The 13,808-nt window shown below is 46.0% G+C and overlaps 1 protein-coding gene across 10 annotated transcripts in view; it reads left to right on the top strand.

The window, feature by feature from the left end:
* GRM5 (glutamate metabotropic receptor 5) overlaps window positions 1–13,808 on the top strand; it is a 491,177-nt gene that overhangs the window by 38,066 nt on the left and 439,303 nt on the right. For 3 of the 10 annotated variants that reach the window (XM_040340108.1, XM_040340107.1, XM_040340105.1), the window contains exon 1: window positions 5,517–6,027. The exons of 1 other annotated variant lie outside the window; for it this stretch is intronic. The gene's annotated coding sequence lies outside the window, so the exon portion shown is untranslated. Of the gene's footprint in view, window positions 1–5,470; window positions 6,028–13,808 lie in introns of those variants that run through there. 6 more of the 10 variants (XM_040340113.1, XM_040340114.1, XM_040340115.1 and 3 more) reach the window with 5 other exon arrangements.

Here is a 13,808-nt window from a genome sequence, read left to right as displayed (position 1 = left end):
GGAATCCGTGATGGGAACGTCAGGTATCACGGGTATCCGGTCTGTTGGAAGTGGGGACGTGGCCAGTAAAGTCTCTCGGTCCTTCCAGGGCTTTAAGAGATTTACATGGTAAATTTGGTGTGGTTTCCTTTTCCCTGGCTGGTAGACTTTGTAGTTTACCTCCCCCACCCTTTGGACAACCTCAAAGGGACCCTGCCACTTGGCTAAAAACTTGCTTTCTACCGTGGGAACCAGTACCAACACTCTGTCCCCCGGGTTGAAAGTACGGACCTTGGCACCCCGGTTATAGACCCTCCTTTGGGCCTCCTGGGCTCGCTCCATATGTTCGTACTAGGGGCAGAACGGCTGCGATTCAGTCCTGCATCAAGGAGACATGCTCTATGATGCTCCTATATGGGCTGACCTCTCCTTCCCACGTTTCTTTAGCAATATCTAGCAGGCCCCTGGGATGCCTACCATACAAGAGCTCAAAGGGGGAATAGCCTGTGGAGGCCTGTGGAACCTCTCGTATGGCAAACATGAGATATGGTAGCAAAAAATCCCAGTCTCTCCCATCCTTGTCGACCACCTTTTTCAACATACTCTTCAAGGTTTTATTAAACCTTTCGACCAGACCATCTGTCTGGGGGTGGTAGACAGAAGTACGGAGATGGGAGATTTTGTACAATCTACACAATTCCTTGGTAACCCTTGACATAAAAGGGGTGCCTTGATCGATCAAGACCTCTTTTGGGATCCCTACTCGACTAAACACCTGGACTAATTCCTTGGCAATAACCTTGGCGGAGGTGTTACGCAAGGGTATGGCCTCAGGATAGCGAGTCGCATAGTCCAGGATCACCAGAATATGCTGGTGACCTCGGGCAGATTTCACGACCGGCCCCACCAGGTCCATGCCAATCCTTTCAAAGGGGACCTCAATTATTGGTAGAGGAACAAGGGGGCTGCGAAAATGGGGCGATGGTGCTGACATTTGGCACTCGGGGCACGATTCACAGTACTCCTTGACCTCTGCATGCAAACCGGGCCAGAAGAATCTTTGGGTGATTCTCTCTCTGGTTTTTTCGACCCCGAGATGTCCCCCCATTACGTGACCATGAGCCAGGTCTAGCACCACCCTGCGAAAGGGTTTGGGAACCAGTAGCTGTTCTACCTCTTCCTCTCCATGTTTTATCACCCGATATAACAAATGGTTTTTAATTGCCATGTAGGGAAAGGACACCACCCAATTAGGATCCACCGGTTCCCCATCCAACACCTTAACATTTTCCCTGGCATTCATGAGGGTGGGCTCTCGCAGCTGCTCGGTACAGAAATCCTCCCTCCCGACCTCCAAGTCGGGTACCACATTTTGGCTACTCTCCATGTCAGGGTCAGGTGAGGTTTCCTGTTCGTTACCCTCAGGCTGGGTGCTAGCTTCTAAGTCCTCCGGTTCCCCAGCCATGGCAGGGAATGGTGGAGGATCTCCGGCCTCCTCGATCCCACCAACAGCATGCCCTTCCCTTTGGCAAAACGGGTCTGGTGAGAGTTCTCGAGTTTCCCCAGGAGGGGGAGCGCTATCTACGGGCCTCCCTTCACTCTCCCATAACTTCCAAAAATGAGGAAAGTCCCTTCCCACTAAGGCTTCATGGAGCAGTGAAGGTACCACCCCCACTGAATGTGTTACACAGCCCCAGGGGGTATCAACCTCAACCACCGCTGTCTGGTAGTCCCGAGTGTCCCCATGGATGCATATTACCCCAATACAACTGGGGTGTAGTTTTGCGGGGTCTACACACACACTCCTGACTAAGGTCACCACACTACCAGAGTCTAGCAGGGCTGTAAGAGGCATGCCATCTACTGAAATAACGCACATTTGTTTTTCCAGGCGACGCTGACCTGTCGCAACACATGCGACCTGTGCAAACAGAGAAAGGCGTCTTACCCTATCAACATAATCACATTGCATAGGTTCATCATTTAGAGGGCAGTTTGCAGCAATATGGCCTAATGCATGGCAACGAAAACACCGTATTTGCCCTACCCCCAGTCCTCTTACCGGTCCCAAAAACCTTCCTGGCTTCTTTGGCCAGTCTCCAGGTCTAGGACCTACAGTCTCATCTGCTGTAACAACAGTCTTATCCACTCTCCCCAAACTCTTGAACCCCGGAACAGTCTTACCCGAACCGTTGGGAGATCTTGCACCCCGAGACACTCCGAAGTGGGGCGTGGGAGGGTTTATTAAGTCCTCGGTAGCACTGTACCTCTCCACTAGGTCCACCATTTGGGCTGCAGTGTTGGGGTCCCCCTGTCCGACCCACTTTCTCAGGGTAGCAGGGAGCGCACGCAGGTACCGGTCCATTACCACACGCTCCACAATCTGAGGGCTGGTCAGAGTCTCTGGCTGCAACCACTTCCTGGTGAGGTGGACCAGGTCAAACATTTGTGACCGGGGTGGCTTGTTGCTGAAATAGGACCACTGATGCATGCGCTGGGCCCGGACTGCCATGGTGACACCCAAGCGTGCGAGTATTTCTGTCTTTAGAGTCTCATAGTCCTGGGCCTTATCTGGTTCTAGGTCAAAATAGGCCTTTTGGGGTTCTCCTGTTAGGAATGGGGCCAATAGTCCCGCCCACTGCTCTTTTGGCCATCCTTCGCGGTCAGCGACTCTCTCGAAAGTCGCCATGTACGCCTCAACATCATCCACCGGTGTCATCTTTTGCAGGTGGTAGGAAGCACGTACAATCTTTGGTTCCGCTAACACCGGAGGTGCGGACCCCTTTTTCAGTTCCACCAGAGCTTCGGCGAACTGTCGGTTCATCTCCTGCTGGGCAGCTTGTTGTGCTGCAACGGCCTCTGCGACTTGGCGGTGTTGTGCTGCAGCGGCTTCTGCGACTTGGCGGTTTATCTACTGCTGGGCAGCCTGTTGTGCTGCAGCGGCCTCTGCGACTTGGCGGTTGGTTTCCCGCTGGGCTGCATTGGCCTGTAGCAGGGCCTTTAACATTTCTTCCATTTTCAGAAAAGTGCCCGCTGAATCCACCACGTGTGGGAGATTAGCTTGTGGGGATCACCTTTTCTGAAATCACAGTCTGTAAGCAGGCACTTTCTTTTAAGTCTGGCGGATGCCAGATTTTATTTATAAACGGTTTGCAGATTAAAATAAACAAAACAATAAATTAAATCCTTGCCGTCCGGCGCTAAACTAAACAAACAGGATCTCCTCTCTATACAGTGTGGGGCTAGTCCCTGACACCCACAAAACATGTAGTAAAGCAAACCTTTTCAGTCCAGCACTCAGCGCTCCCCTCACTCAGGTCCCTTCCTGAGTTTCAAGCCAGAGCCCTGTTGTGCTCTCTTCCTGGACATTTAAAGTCCAGCTGATTGTGGACTCCAGTGGACCCAAACATCCGGACCGGAATTCTAGCCAGGCACAGAGGCTGTAAAACCCGGAATGGATTCCGGTTCAGTCTCTCATGATAGAACGTATGCGAGGTGAAATGTACCTATGATCATGTATCGCACCTCGCATAGCGTCACAATATATATATATTTTGCAAGAGGTGGAGCTGCAGACCCTTTCTTCCTCTTTAGATTGCAGTTGCAATGCTTTGCAGGCTGCACTGCAAAATAAATAAATATGAAATAATAATAATAATAATTAATAATAAAAATAATAAATGCACACTACACAACCAATAACTGTGCTGCTGCTTCTCCCCCCAACTGTTATGCAGCTGAGGGCAGAGGGAATGGGATCAAGAAAGGGAAATAAGGTATCTATATTGTTTTTTTTTCTATCTATACAAAAATGTTTTGCCTTTCATTTCTATTTTTAAACTGAATTGGTTGTTTTACAAAGTGATTGTTTACAATCACTTTAACCACTTAACACCCGCCCGCCGTCAAATGACGGCAGGCGGAATGCTCTATTGTTCTGACAGGACGTCATATGACGTCCTGTCATTTAAAGCCTCTAGGGTGCGCCCGTCGCGTCACTGGGAACACAGTGCACGTGCCCGGCGGCCGCGATTGCCGCCGGGCACCCGCGATTGCCCAGTAACTGAGCAGGGACGTGGAGCTCTGTGTGTAAACACAGAGCTCCACAGCCTGTCAGGGAGAGAGGAGACCGATCTGTGTCCCTTGTACATAGGGACACAGATCGGTCACCTCCCCCAGTCACCCCCCTCCCCCTACAGTTAGAACACACCCAGGATACACATTTAACCCCTTCCCCGCCCGCTAGTGGTTAACCCCTTCCCTGCCAGTCACATTTATACAGTAATCAATGCATATTTATAGCACTGATCACTTAATAAATGTGAATGGTCCCAAAAATGTGTCAAAAGTGTCCGATGTGTCCACTATAATGTTGCAGTCCCGAAAAAAAAACGCAGATCGCCGCCATTCCTAGTAAAAATAAAAACATTATGTCCCCTATTTTGTAGGCAATATAACTTTTGCGCAAACCAGGTTATTGCGATTTTTTATTTTTTACCAAAAATATGTAGAATAAAACGTATCGGCCTAAACTGAGAAAAAAATATATATAGTTTTTTTAAAAAAAATGGGATATTTATTATAGCAAAAAGTAAAAAATATTGTGTTTTTTTTTCAAAATTGACGCTCTTTTTTTGTTTATAGCCCAAAAAATAAAAACCGCACAGGCAATCAAATACCACCAAAAGAAAGCTATATTTGTGCGGAAAAAAAGGACGTCAATTTTGTTTTTGAGCCACGTCGCACGACCGCTTAATTGTCAGTTAAAGCGACGCAGTGCCGGAAGCTAAAATCTCGTCTGGGCAGGAAGGGGGTGTAGGTGCACAGTAGGCAAGTGGTTAATTTTTTATATTATTATTATTATTATTATTATTTTTTTTTGCAAGAGGTGGAGCTGCTTCCTTCCTCATTAGATTGCAGTCGGGATGCTTTGCAGGTTGCACTGCAAAATAAATATACACGATAATAATAATAATAAATGCACACTACACAACCAATTACTGGGAAGTTCAGTATGCTGCTGCCTTTCCTCCCCCCTCCCCCCACACCCCAGCAGTTATGTAGCTGAGGGCAGAGGGAATGTGATCAAAAAAGGGAAAGGGAAATTAAGTATTTATAATGTTTTTTTTTTTTTTTTTTTTATCTATATAAAAAAATGTTGCCTTTCATTTCTATTTTAAACTGAATGAGTTGTTTTACAAGGTGATTGTTTACAATCAATTAAATTTTTTTTTTTTTGCAAGAGGTGGAGCTGCAGACCCTTCCTTCCTCATTAGATTGCAGTTGCAATGCTTTGCAGGCTGTAATGCAAAATAAATAAAATAAAATAATACTAGTAATAATAATAATATTAATAAATGCACACTTTTGCTTTTTGCACTTATTATAATTGTTTTGCAAAGTGTGGAATTTTCCTTGAATAGATGTAGATCTTTAATGGATGTAGCATTTTTTGTGTCTTCTAAATCTCCCTGGAGACAAGCTTTAATAATCAGCATTGAGGATTATAGATTGGTTACTATTATTGCTATTATTATTATTGTGTAGAGGGGTGACCCCCCCTTTAGCAGACACATTCTCCTTGCCAGTGATGAGTGTGGCAGGGAAGGAGTGAGGATGTAGAGGCTGTGCAGAGGTGTAGGAGTGTATTATTCACACTAGCTCAGGCGTGAGGATCTGGAACACTTGTCAGCAAGCATGATCTGAGCTTTCACCTGGGACCCCCAATTGCCAGCACCTCCACCAAATCCAGGATCCCCCTATCTTGCACCACCTTAGTGTATTGGAGGCAGCTCAGAGAGGAGGGTAGCAGGTGGCATCGTGTGACTTGCTGGAGATCAGTGTGCAGTGTGGATCGCTGGGTCCCTTCTCATCCTCCCCCAACAAGGCTCTGTCCATCTGGGACCTGGATATACAATCGTGCCACTGGGCATTGACCAGGGAGGGTAGAGAGTGGGGGTAACCTTGGATGCCCATCTCAGAAGGCTGGGAGACTGGATCCTACACCTATCGGAATCTGCAGCTCCATCTCCCTGCTCCAGCTGACAGGTATTGGATATTAGTCTTTATTTGAATGTGTAATGTCTACAGGCAAAGTAGTGACCACAGCAGCTGATCAGGGATCGTTGTGATTGTTTTTTTTTTTTATTATTAGATATAAGATTTATTTATTTTATAAGCTCATGTTGCTGATGGATAATGCACTTGGCACATCATTGTGGTCCTAGTTGGATGCAGACTCTGTAATCCGTGAAGCTGGACATGTAACAAGCATCTGATGCCTATTTAGTGTCTTGCAAAGATTTTAGATTCAATTAATTGCAAGCTTTTTTTTTTTTTTTTTTTTTTTTTTAGAATGCGTGCCCTTGTGATAGCTGTGCATGCACTTAATTGCGGTTTAGTTGAGCATTGCATTGTAAAGGAATTATTAGCAGGCATGTGCATCCAATAAATAGAACCCATTAAGGATAGCTGGTCCATTCTTGGGCTATATACAGGACCAGCATTAATATGCAGCAGGTGTCTGTAAATGAATGCAACTCTATTAGCGGGATTTCAGCACCTCGGACAGCAATCCCCATAGAAGTGTATGGGTCTCTATCAGTCTACAGACAGAACTGTGCCAGTGCTTCCCTCTTACAACATCGGAATCCTCACTTGCTAGCATTGCATGTGCCTGGCCATACATTGGGAGATGAAAGCAAGCTTTTAGGCCGCGTACACACGACCGGTTTTCTCGGCAGAATTCAGCAAGAAACTCGATGGGAGACGTATTCTGCCGAGAAAACCGGTCGTGTGTACACTTTTCGCCGAGAAACTCGTCGAGCCAAAAAGAGAGCATGTTCTCTATTCCCTCGTTGGGCAATGGGAACATTTGGCTCGACGAGTTTTTTGACAGCCAAACAAGGAACTCGACGAGCAAAACAATGTGTTTTGCCTGTTGAGTTTCTCGGCCGTGTGTACGCGGCCTTAGAGTTGCATAAGACATACATGATACATTTTTTGCAAGCCCCGATCGCTTCCCTACGATTTCCTTTCTGATCAATGAATATAATCAATCTATAGTCAACAATGCACATGCCACACATGGGCAAACGGATTTTGATCGATGGTTAGAAAATACAACTAGAAGTCGTTGATCGTTCTTCTGTTTCCAACCATGCAAACTCCTATCCGGATTGATCAAAATATAATCAAATTCATGACCAAAGCATTTGAGTGCAAAAGGATCAATGGATTCAGTTTGATGGACTCTAAGGAAGTTATGGCTAAGCGACTTTTTTTTTGACAATTCGATCATTTTTATTGAATCACACATAGTTACATAGTAGGTGAGGATGAAAAAAGACACACGTCCATAGGGTTGACACCTCATCCCTTTAAACCCGAACACATATGAATTACACAGGTTCTGAGGCTAATTTAATGCAGATAAGGCACCAAGCAGGGCTGTCTTAATGAGAGGGCACACCTGGGCACTGCCCAGGGTCCCCAGCTGCATGGGGGGCCCCTGCGTGTTTCTCAAAGCAGGATGTAGAGGGGTCAGAGTGCTGGGGGGGATATCTGGGGTGTAGAGGGATCAGAGTACTGGGGGATATCTGGGGTGTAGAGGGGTCAAAGTGCTGGGGGGATATCTGGGATGTAGAGAGGTCAGAGTCCTGGGGGGGATATCTGGGATGTAGAGGGGTCAGAGTGCTGGGGGGGGATCTGGGACGTAGAGGGGTCAGAGTTCAGGAGGGATATCTGGGGTGTAGAGGGATCAGAGTGCTGGGGGATATCTGGGGTGTAGAGGGGTCAGAGTGCTGGGGGGATATCTGGGGTGTAGAGGGGTCAGAGTGCTGGGGGGAATATTTGGGGTGTAGAGGGGTCTGAGTGCTGGGAGATATCTGGGGTTTAGAGGGGTCAGAATGCTGGGGGGATATCTGGGGTGTAGAGGGGTCAGAGTGCTGGGGGATATTTGGGGTGTAGAGGGGTCAGAGTGCTGGGGGGAATATTTGGGGTGTAGAGGGGTACGAGTGCTGGGGGATATGTGGGGTGTAGAGAGGTCAGAGTGCTGGGGGATATCTGGGGTGTAGAGGGGTCAGAGTGCTGGGGGGATATCTGGAGTGTAGAGGGGTCATAGTGCTGGGGGGATATCTGGGGTGTAGAGGGGTCCGAGTGCTGGGGGATATGTGGGGTGTAGAGAGGTCAGAGTGCCAGGGGATATATGGGGTGTAGAGGGGTCAGAGTGCTGGGGGATATCTGGGGTGTAGAGGGGCCAGAGTGCTGGGGGGGATATCTGGGGTGTAGAAGGATCAGAGTGCTGGGGGGTTATCTGGGGTGTAGAGGGGTCAGAGTGCTGGGGGATATCTGGGGTGTAGAGGGGTCCAGGGCCGGACTTACCATTGGCCTTGACTGGGCTCAAGCCCAGGGGCCCCACCCAATAGGGGGCCCCCTTTAAAGAAAAAAAAAAAAAATTTTTTTTTTTTTTTTTTTTTTTTTTTTTTTTTTTTCGGGGGTCCGGAGGTCCCCAGGGGCCCGGGGGCCCCCAGGGCCCTGGACGGCAACCCCCCTTTTTTTTATTTATTTTTTGTAAAAAAATGTTTTTTTTTATATATTTTTTATTTTTATATATATATATATATAATTATATATATATATATATATATATATATATATATATATATATATATATATATATATATATATATATATATATATATATTATTATTATTATTATTAAAGGGCCCAGGGGTCTCCAGGGCCCCGGACGGCAACCCCCCTTTTTTTTATTTATTTTTTGTAAAAAAATGTTTTTTTTATATATTTTTTATTTTTATATATATATATATATATATTTTTTATTATTATTATTATTATTAAAGGGCCCAGGGGTCTCCAGGGCCCCCGGATGGCAACCCACCTTTTTTATTTTTTTATAAAAAAAATTACATTTTTTTTTTATATATATATATATATTTTTTTATTAAAGGGCTCAGAGGTCCCCAGGGCCCCATGTGGCAACCCCCCCTTTTTTATTTTTTTTATAAATGTTTATTTTTTTATTTTTGTTTATTTTTTTATTTTTTATTAAAAGTCCCAGAGGTCCCCAGGGCCCCGGATGGCTACATATATTTATATATATTTGTTTTCTTCTTTATTTCTTCTTTTTTTTGTAAAGGCCCCCCCGCTTCTCAATTTGCGGCAGCCCCCACGCTTCTCAATTTCAGGCGGCAGCACCCCCACCCCCCCCCTAGGTTCTCTGCTTCAGGGGGCCTATGCCTTAAGCTGTGCAAGGGGCCCCAAAATTCCTGATGGCGGCCCTGCGCATACCTCCCAACACGCACGGATTCTGTGGGACTTTCCCGCACAGACAGCTTCTTCCCGCAGTCCCGCGAAAGGGTTAATTTTCCCGCACTGCAAGAGGAGGCAGCACGGAAGCAGGAGGAACCGGAGTGGTGTGTGGAGGACTGTGGCTGCTGAAGGGAAGAAAGCCGACAGCCGGGCTAATGACAGTCTGTGGCCCCGGCTGTTGGAGAGGCACTCCCCCCTCAACAACTGCAAAATCCCCCCCCGCTCAACAACTTTAATGCGCTCCCCCCCGCTCAACAACTTCAATTCGCCCCCCCCCCCGCTCAACAACTTCGATCCCCCCCAATTCTCGGCTCCAGGGGGCCCCTTCAACACTCAAGCCCAGGGGCCCCCACCACCCTAAGTCCTGCCCTGGAGGGGTCAGAGTGCTGGGGGATATCTGGGGTGTAGAGGGATCAGAGTGCTGGGGGATATCTGGGGTGTAGAGGGATCAGCGTGCTGGGGGGATATCTGGTCTGTTTACCTGCGCTGTCTCCATTGTAGGGGCCCCAGAGCATTACTTTGCCCAGGGGCCCATGATGCTATTAAGACAGCCCTGGCACCAAGTGAGCTTAATTACCACCTTAATTAATATGTAATCGCTTTCAAAGGGATGAGGTGGCAACCCTACAAGTCCAACCTGTGGATCCATGGGATAATAAAATCAAAGTGTGTATGGCCATCGTTAAGCAGCAAACATTTTGTGAATAGCAGTTCAAACAAGGTTTTTGCCTGCCTTTTGCATCATTCATTTATTGCAGCGTTTTCCAACCTCATTCCCTTAATGGCAACAGGCCATGTTTTGGGAATTTCCCTCAGATAATATAGCGTCCGTAACTTCCAAGGCATTGACATTAATTTAAAGCACCTGTGCAAGATGAAGGAAATCCTGAAACCATGGGGGTTCTTGAGGACTGAGGTTGGGAACCTCTGATTTGATGAATCATTATAGAAATTGGCAACATTTGGCCCATGGCAAGAAAAAAGGGTACATGACATTGGGAATTCAGTAATGACTAGGACATTTGTTGTCAGCAGTCTTTCAAGGGAATGGTGGTCATGATGATGCAATTACAACTGACATACCTTGAAGTCAGCCATGAGATCTGCCAGTCTGTGAACAGCTGTAGAGTATACTTGGATGGACAGCTCTCTAACAAGCAATGATAGCAGGCGAGAGTCATACTCTCAGCCCAGTGATGGCGGGATCCTTATGCTCTTCTTACACATACGCAGCACACACATGTTAAAAACCTTTATTCTTTTTCTTCTATAAAATTGAAAACAGGTGAAGATTGCTTGTGAATTGATTTTTCCACCATGTCAGAAAATAACTTTGTTTCGCAATCAGCTCTTTCGTAGGCGAGAAGAACATATTGTTGGTTAAGTTAGCTAGAACTTTGCTTGATTGTTGCAAGCAATGCTTGAGTCCGTAGCATTGACTCCTTTTTGATGGGCTGTATCTGGCCACCCTTAGGGGACAAGCATCAAAAGAGGGAACTCCACACATTCCTAATGCCTACCAAATGCTCCCCAGATGACTGAGCCTACAGAGATGAATATCTACTAAGTGCTCCCCAGATGACTGAGCCTACAGAGATTAATGTCTACTAAGTGCTCCCCAGATGACTGAACCTACAGAGATTCATGCCTAGCAAATGCTCCCTGGATGAGTGAACCTACAGGGATTCATGCCTAGAAAGTGCTCCCCAGATGAGTGAACCTACAGAGATTCATGCCTAGCAAGTTCTCCCCAGATGACTGAACCTACAGAGATTCATGCCTAGCAAGTGCTCCCCAGATGACTGAACCTACAGAGATGAATACCTACTAAGTGCTCCCCAGATGGCTGAATCTACAGAGATGCATGCCTAGCAAGTGCTCCCCAGATGACTGAACCTACAGAGATTCATGCCTAGCAAGTGCTCCCCAGATGACTGAACCTACAGAGATGAATACCTACTAAGTGCTCCCCAGATGGCTGAACCTACAGAGATGCATGCCTAGCAAGTGCTCCCCAGATGACTGAACCTACAGAGATGAATACCTACAAAGTGCTCCCCCAGATGACTGAACCTACAGAGATGAATGCCTAGCAAGTGCTCCCCAGATGACTGAACCTACAGAGATTCATACATAGCAAGTGCTCCCCAGATGACTGAACCTACAGGGATGAATACCTACCAAGTGCTCCCCAGGTGACTGAACCTACAGAGATGAATACCTACCAAGTGCTCCCCAGATGGCTGAACCTACAGAGATGAATGCCTACAAAGTGCTCCCCAGATGACTGAATCTACAGAGATGAATGCCTACCAAGTGCACCCCAGATGACTGAATCTACAGATATGAATGCCTACCGAGTGCTCCCCAGATAACTAAATATACAGAGATGAATGCTTACCAAGTGCTCCCCAGGTGACTGCACCTACAGAGTTGAATGCCTAACAAGTGCTCCCCATATAACTGAATCTACAGAGATGAATGCCTACCAAGTGCTCCCCAGATGACTAAGTATACAGAGATGAATGCCTACCAAGTGCTCCCCAGGTGACTGAACCTACAGAGATGAATACCTACCAAGTGCTCCCCAGATGGCTAAACCTACAGAGATGAATGCCTACCAAGTGCTCCCCAGATGACTAAATATACAGAGATGAATGCCTACCAAGTGCTCCCCAGATGACTAAGTATACAGAGATGAATGCCTACCAAGTGCTCCCCATATGACTGATCCTACAAATATGAATGCCTAGCAAGTGCTCCCCAGATGGCTGAACCTACAGAGATGAATACCTACCAAGTGCTCCCCCAGATGACTGAACCTACAGAGATGAATGCCTAGCAAGTGCTCCCCAGATGACTGAACCTACAGAGATGAATCCCTACCAAGTGCTCCCCAGATGACTGAACCTACAGAGATGAATCCCTACCAAGTGCTCCCCCAGATGACTGAATCTACAGAGATGAATGCCTACCAAGTGCTCCCCAGATGGCTGAACACCTACCAAGAGATGAATACCTACCAAGTGCTCCCAAGATGACTGAACACCTACCAAGAGATGAATACCTACCAAGTGCTCCTCCAGATGACTGAATCTACAGAGATGAATGCCTACCAAATGCTCTCCAGATGACTAAACCTACAGAGATGAATACCTACCAAGTGCTCCCTAGATGACTGAACCTACAGAGATGAATGCCTACCAAGTGCTCCCTAGATGACTGAATCTACAGGGATGAATGCCTACCAAGTGCTCCCTAGATGACTGAATCTACAGGGATGAATGCCTACCAAGTGCTCCCCCAGATGAGTAATCCCACAGAAATTAATGCCTACCAATTGCTCCCCAGATGACTTAAGCTAAATACTTAGTATAATACTTAGTTTTAGATCTCCAGTGATCTCCAAATTGTGTCTGGGGGCCAGATGTGGCCCTTTGCTTGCAATGATGGGGCACAGTTCCTCCCAATGACATCAACAATAGGGCCCAATGACACCATTGATAGGGCACAATTCTTACCAATGACACCAACGATGGGGCACAATTCATACCAATGACACCAACGATGGGTCATCATTTCTCCCACTGACACCAACAATGGGGTCCAATGACACCAATGATGGTGCACAATTCCTACTAATGACACCAATGATGGGGTATAATGACTCCCAATGACACAAACCATGTGGCACAATTCCCCTCACTGACACCAATGATGGGGCATTGTTTACTCCAACTAATGCTGGGGGATTTTTAAATCCTGAAGGCCACAGTCCAGCCTCCCTAAAGTCTGAAGGACAGTAAACTGAAACTTTGTTTTGAAGGTTCGTAGATCACTGTCTTAGATCATCCTCAGGTGTGATCTGTCTATCCTCCTAATAATTGCACACCACAAAGACTGCCTATAAGTCTTCCCTTTTGAGCAGGGCCGCCATCATGAATTATGGGGCCCCTTACACAGCTTCAGGCATGGCCCCCCTGCAGCAGAGATCCGGGGGGGTGCTGCCGCCTTAAATTGAGAAGCGGGGGGCTGCCGTAAGCTGAGAAGCGGGGGGGGCCTTTACAAAAAAAATAAGAAATAAAGAAAAAAATAAGGGTAGCTATCCGAGCCCTGGGGTCCTCTAATAAAAAGAAAAACAAATTGGCCCTTTAATAAAAAAAAATATATTTTTTATAAAAAATTAATTAAAAAAGGGGGGGTTGCCATCTGGGGGCCTGGGGACCTCTGGACCCTTTAATAATAATAATAATAATAATAATAATAATAATAAATATAAATATAAATATATATATATATATATATATATATATATATATATATATATATATATATATATATATATATATATATATATATATAAAATAAAATAAATATGGGGACCTCGGGACCTCTAAAAAAAATAAATTGGCCCTTTAATAAAAAATAAAATAAAAGAATATTAAAAAAAAATTTTTTTTTTTATAAAAAATAAATAAAACAAGGGGGGGTTGCCA

Source organism: Rana temporaria, chromosome 2 (genome assembly GCF_905171775.1).
Source record: "Rana temporaria chromosome 2, aRanTem1.1, whole genome shotgun sequence".
In the NCBI taxonomy this organism is placed as follows: Eukaryota; Metazoa; Chordata; class Amphibia; order Anura; family Ranidae; genus Rana; species Rana temporaria.
The sequence above is the reverse complement of the archived record's forward strand: the minus strand, read 5'-3'. Positions and strand labels throughout refer to the sequence as shown.